Here is a 6,807-nt window from a genome sequence, read left to right on the forward strand (position 1 = left end):
ATATACCTTTTATACTTGTACTGTAGCATCAAAATTCTTTTGATATCATGGGCAAAAAAAGTATACATTACAAAGTTGTGAAGAAGTCAAAATGATTAAATATTTATTGAAGAATTAAGATTATACACTGATTTTATTTTCTATTTTTTCTGGTATACATTACAAGCAAGTAACATAATATGGTCCTATTTACCTTAAACTAATGTATTATCTGTTCTCCGTTTATGGTATCCTCAAAGAATGTACAACTGGTCAGAAAGAAATAGCCGAGGCTAATCAAGATTGTCACCGCATAGCTACAATTCTTAAATACACAGTATGAAACGAATATAAATTATATAAGAATTTAATCAAGACAATATATAAAGACGACATCAACACAACAACAATAATAACAATAATAGTAGTAATGATAATGGTGACAATGGTATAATTATTCTTTTATGTAATTTAATAAAAGTACGTAAGTTGGGTACAAAAAAAATATTGATTTTTTATTAGTTCTTTCTTCATTAATGCCGAAAGCTCCACTAATCAACTTCAAGCTAGTAAGATAGTATAATACACACTACCAAGCAATGAAATGCACGCCATCATGACACGTCAAAATATTGGATCCTAACACGGTGCTTGCATGTGATTTGTTCTGTCTTGCATGTTAATGCATTTAAGTTGATTAATTAATGTATTTTAAATTGTGGACTATGTGTTGAAATGCCGAATGAAATAATGTACAAAAATACTGTCAGACAAAATAAAGTATGTAAAATCAAATTGGAAAAATAATTACATTGTATTTTGCATGTGATGCCCATGATGAAAGTATTAACAGTTGATAATGTCGTCATGTCATCTTACACGCACATATCCATGTTGAACTAAATTACAAAATAACGTCAACCTACGATTGAAATATTGACAGTAATATGAAAACCTTTTATTGCAGTAATTTTATATAAATACTATGGAGTAAAAGAAACAGAATAGAATTCAATTTTTTTCAAGATTTTATTTTGAAAACATGGAAATTTGGTCTTTAATTTAACAAGAACACAAGATAAAGTACAGAAAACAGCATGTAATCTCAAGTACACTCAGCACCTGAGTAAATTACTATTTTGCATGGTTGTGTGTAATAAGAAATCGTCCAAATTAAACTGCATGTCATACTAATTGTCATACAATGACTGTTTAACGAGAAACTATCAAAAGTGAAAAGAACTTTTAAAATCTGAGCGGTAATACAATACTATTGAGTAGGCAGGCCTAACATTAAACCGCGAAAGGAATCAATATGTACAAAAAATTCCAAATAATTGCAAAATCAAATTTATGGTGTATCACAAGCTTCATAAATTTGTTATTGATACTCGCCATGCCTTCAAGAAATATTTTGATTGCAAAATCACTATCCAGTGTCCCCTTTATTAAATTTACAAGTAAAATATGCGAGTATTTAATTAATTAATTATAAAATATATACCAACAGCGAAAGTAAGAATAACCACTTACAGGATTGCATAAAAATAAACATACAGAACCGAAAACATGGAAAAGAAATTTTCGCAGCACACTAACTATTCCAAAAGAGAATACAAAAACGGGATAATTAAAACGATGGCATATAAATTTTGAAATAAAAATGGAATAAATTACTCTGAAATGTAACCGATGGCAAGCCACTTAAGAACTGTAAATGAATTACCTCACTTTTGCTCGAGCATTAACAAAATAATAATAAAGTGATGAAATACGATTAACAAATTCATTTTTGCAAATTAACTTTAGAAAAGGAAACATCGAAAATCTAATTTTATTAGTAATCTAATTTCATTAGTTTTAAATAACTTAAAACTAATAAAGAAATTTAGTTACAAGTAATATAGTCATTTAAACATTTGAAAAGAAATATTAAGTCAAGGAACTTTCTTAGGGTTAGGGTTAGAAAATCGAGTCTCTACATTATAGTATGGAAAAGTTAGTAATTAAAATGAGACAGAGAAAATGTATACAATATGTTAGTACGTATAGTATTACTTTGCACGTAAAATAGCAAAGACATTACATTTAATTTCCATACTTATTGTCATTAGTAGTGGTATATTGCAGTATTACACCTGTTTATAATAAAATATGTATACATGGGAAAATAATGGACGCGTCATTCTTGTTATGTACTGCCCTCTATAACATAACGATGTTATTTTGATGATGGTAATCCTGTGTGATAAGCTTTCTTATTTGTTATTTGTCTAGGGCTAGCTTGGTTTATTTTCTGTTTTACGTGCCTTTCTGTTTCGTTGTACTGTCTTCAGAAAGTTTATTGTTGAGCGGAAAGTTTAAAAAATGTCCTCTCGAGACGTCGAAGATTCATGATACACATGATTCACAGGTATTCCTTCATCATTGACCTTGAAAGCAATCGTTGTTCCTCCTTGATCGTCTCTAGCATATTGGAGCAAGTGTAGCAATTTTTTTTGGAAAATTTGTCAAGTTTAACGAGGTATTTTTTATCTTCTTTTTCTTAATCACCCATAAAATATGGCAAGGACTGACCTGTTTTTAGTAACTTTTATATTTAAGAAAGTTGTCTTGATGTGTTATTATAATAATATTATCGCTATTTTTAATGCTACTTCTACTACGTGTAGGCCTAGCCTAGGCCTAGGCCCTACTGTAGCACGACTTATGTTGTAAGCCAGCTCTTTTTGTGTTACAAACCTACCTAATTATTATCAAATCATAATTATTTCCTGTATGTGATTATTTCCGTAGGTGAAATGACAACTATTTATTCAATATTATAATGTACCAACAACTATGAATTATCAAACATATACTGTATGTACTAATCATCACCTACCTGTACGTTGAAAATGAGCTAGGCCTAGGCCCTAGGCCTATTTTGTACCAAAGAGTTCCTTGGCAATACTAACAGTATTTAAAACACCACATAATATTTTTACCACTTTTATTCACAGGTTCCTTATTCACAGCAGGAGTATTTGCAAGATGGCGACCAAGAGGTAACACAACAATTATTGTTTTTGGAAACTAAATTATACGTATGAGCCATAATTGAATATGGCTGTATTGTTACAGCAGCTGGCACAAAATATAGTTATGTTAGATTAACAGAGTCACCCATTATTTTCTTTATTCTTACAAGAGTGCAAAAGCAAACCATACTCTTTGCTGTGACCCCCCCTCTTCCCCTCAAATGAGTACACAAAAAATGATTTTTCTGAATTTGAGATCATTATTTTACTTTTTAATAAAAGAGTAACTTATCTACACTGCCTTCTCCCCTTCCCACCAAAAGAGTGTTTTGTACTTTTTTGAAAATGATGAAATAGATCTATGGATGGTCCCTTGACATAAACTGTTGTCACATTTTCTATCTCCCTGGATAGATCTTAAAATAAAAGAATAGAATCAAGTTAAAACTAGCCAATTGAAAAGAGGTATTTAAAAATATGGTATCTTACATGAAGTAGATCACTTATGGTTAAACAATAAATAATCAGCAATTATATAGGTAAGAGGTCTAGGAATGCAAAAATTCTCATGGAATGCAATAAACAATCAGCGAAATACAAATAACAGTAGAAAAAATAATAGATAAAGATCCAACATAAGAAATGTGATATACAGTATTAAAATTAAAAGTTCAAAATTATGTAAAAAATGCATGCTCTTTAGAAACCCTTCACTGCTGTATGTACTTATGATAACTGCTGTCTGATTTGAGAGCATGCTCATGCACTTTTGACTTGAGGCATCTATCTGTCTTTCCTATGTAACTTTCATTGCAGCCAGGGCATTCAAATTTATAGATATAAAGAGCTACGGTATTCTTCGGAGTAAGGTCCTTTGAAGACTTGTTTGGTTTGCCATAAAGTAATAAACTTAACATCAATAATTAAATACCTATTTATTTTTCTAATATAGCTACGTAATAGCTTTTCACCACGATCACCTATGCAAGGAAGATGTAACCAACTTTTAGGCTTATCATTAATATCAGGTCTATCATTACCAATATTACTATTAAGCTTAGGTTTTAATTGTTTAAGTAACCGATTGAAAACATATATAGGAAAACCATTTCATAGCATCATCTTCTTGATCTTTTCAATTTCATTGCCCTGGTGTACGTAGTTTCAATGTATACTCTTAACTTGTTATTAAATTTGTGATGTGTTGTGAAAATAATATAGAATATGGGAATCCTGCTATAAATGATCTGTTAATTGCACAACCATTTAAAGTCAAACAAATATTTGTTATTCAAAGGAAGAATGTGGTGATAAGTAATACACAGTTGGAAATTCTGACATCATTCTGGGCCAAAGGGAATACTGGGTACAGAGATGAGAGTAAGAAAGAATTACTGAATCAAGCCATAATTGAAACTGGACTAACAGAAACTCAGATTAAGGTCAGTAATTCACATACTGTAAATGATAACTGAATTTCTAAACTTTAAATTTCTACATGTGTCCTACAAATTCGATGGAAGAAATTATGATTTTATTAATGTAAATGTAGTTGTTAAGTGTGGTCACTGTTATTTAAAAAATATACAAAAAAAATTTTTTTTAATGAATTTATAAGGATTTCATAAGGCGAAAATCTTCAATTTCAATTTCGATTCACTTTATTGCTTCATAAGCCATCGAGGGCTACTATCCGCTTAAACTATACATATATAGGCCTACACATAAATACATTGAAAAGAAAAACATATAAAATAAAGCACATGCAACTACTTCATAGAAAGGGCATTCCGGATGGAACCAATAATTCATCAGGTTTAAGATCTTGTTGAAGTTTTATTTATTGTGCCATATTGTATGATTAAAACATTATATTAGGATGGCCCAACGAAGCCCAAAATGGAATAGTGCGAGCCTATACACACAGGCAGCATTTAGTTGCACACTGTGTAAAGTGGTGTTTAAAATTTGCTTTTTTGCTCTTTCCTCATTGTGTATTTAATTCTTGCTAATCTTATTAAGAACAAAAACATCTGTTTTTTTCCACAAATAACCTTGCAGTTTTCATACAGAGGAATCTAAATACTAAGGAGACAGCCACTTACTTTCCTCTCAAATAGTCTTCATGGTTACAAACATCACAAAACCTGGACAGTGCTTGTTTGATGGTCCCTTAGGGTCTGTTATCTGGTATTCTTTCACTTGATATTTCACACAAAGATGTTGTTTATCAATAGCTTTCTTCAGATATATTTTATTTTTCAATTGGATGTCCAGTTCAGAAGTTATATGTATTTTTTTAATTTTTTTTTCATGCATTAAGTAATGTTTTATCTACCTGCTTGAGAAGTTTTATTTAATTGGAAGTAGTTTACATCTCCTAAGCCTTGCATGCATAAAAATAACCTTGTTTTACAACAGAAATGATAGATGGCTGCTATCTTATTATGTGCATGATTTTTCATTTCCAATAATTTAATTATCCAATTAATTGATCATTATTTTATTAAGAATTTCTCTATTTTATACAGAAAAAAAAATTTTGTACTTTAAAAAAATGTCACAAAATTTAAAAAGCATTTCCTTTTGCATTAGTAGATCTTTCATTTGTACTAGTAGTAATTAGTAAGAATAATTTAAATTTTACTGGTCCACACTAACTATATGTACAAATCAATAGAAATATAACTACTTAACACAAAATACTTTGTTTATTGCGCAAAGGACTGGATTGGGAACTACCGAAAAAAACAATCTGGAATCAAATATCCGAGAACTGCTGTTTTAAAGAATAAATTGCCAACCGGTTACAATTTGTTCATTTCCGAGTACATCACCAATGGTACTGCCATTTTTTGCCTCCCCTCCTAGAAGTGTACTACAATATTATGTTTTTATATATGGTAGAACAGGTAGTATGACATTCTTATCCTCAGTGTTGTATTGTAGATGTTTTTGTTGACCATAGAACTTGCTAAAGGGACATCCAGGAAGGTTGTATTCAGCAATGCCTCAAAATTATGGAAAGACAAGAAAGCAACTGGTGAAGATCTAGAATATGTAATGAAGGCAAAGGCAAGAACACCGACAGCTGTGGAGGATATGAGTGCAGCACAGAAAAGAATCACAGCTTCTAGATTGGTCAAGGAAATTGAAGCTAAGGTAAACACTACCATATAAAATATTTTATTTTGTTTAAATGCAATAACAAACCTTTATGCACCAAAAGAAATTTATTTTTTCCTCTTTATATTTGTGTTATTGTGCTGAAGAGAACCGAGAATTTAATTATGAAGGCTTACTCATATATTAATATAAAAATTATATAGTTGGTAACACCAAAATGTTTTACTACAGTTTGAAGCACTTGAGAAACTTGGCCTGGAATCCTTTGGAATGTGTGTAATGCCATCAACGCGTGCACTTTCAAATTCGGTACAAGCAAAGGAGAAACATTCATAGGTTCTAAGCAATTAGAGCAACATTTTACAACATTTGTGTATGGCAGTAAGTAGCATTTACTAATATATATTTGTTTGTTTGCTTACTAACACACGAGAGGCATATCAAGCCTCATAAAATATAATTATTAATATTATTTTAGTAACAATTAAACATACAGTAAAAAGCAGGTATTACACTACATGAAGAGGTAAGGATCTGTTTTATTATAATGTATCACATGCCCTGTGGATGGGAAAATTAACTCTGATATTATTTATTAACAACTATAATGTACTGTTTTGTATTTTTTTTTTTGTAAGGTGACATCAGCAGTGATTCAGACTTGGCCTTGAAAAAGGATTTA

This window comes from Anneissia japonica, unplaced genomic scaffold, assembly GCF_011630105.1.
Source record: "Anneissia japonica isolate Jap-2015-1 unplaced genomic scaffold, ASM1163010v1 scaffold287889_len55342_cov104, whole genome shotgun sequence".
Classification (NCBI taxonomy): Eukaryota; Metazoa; Echinodermata; class Crinoidea; order Comatulida; family Comatulidae; genus Anneissia; species Anneissia japonica.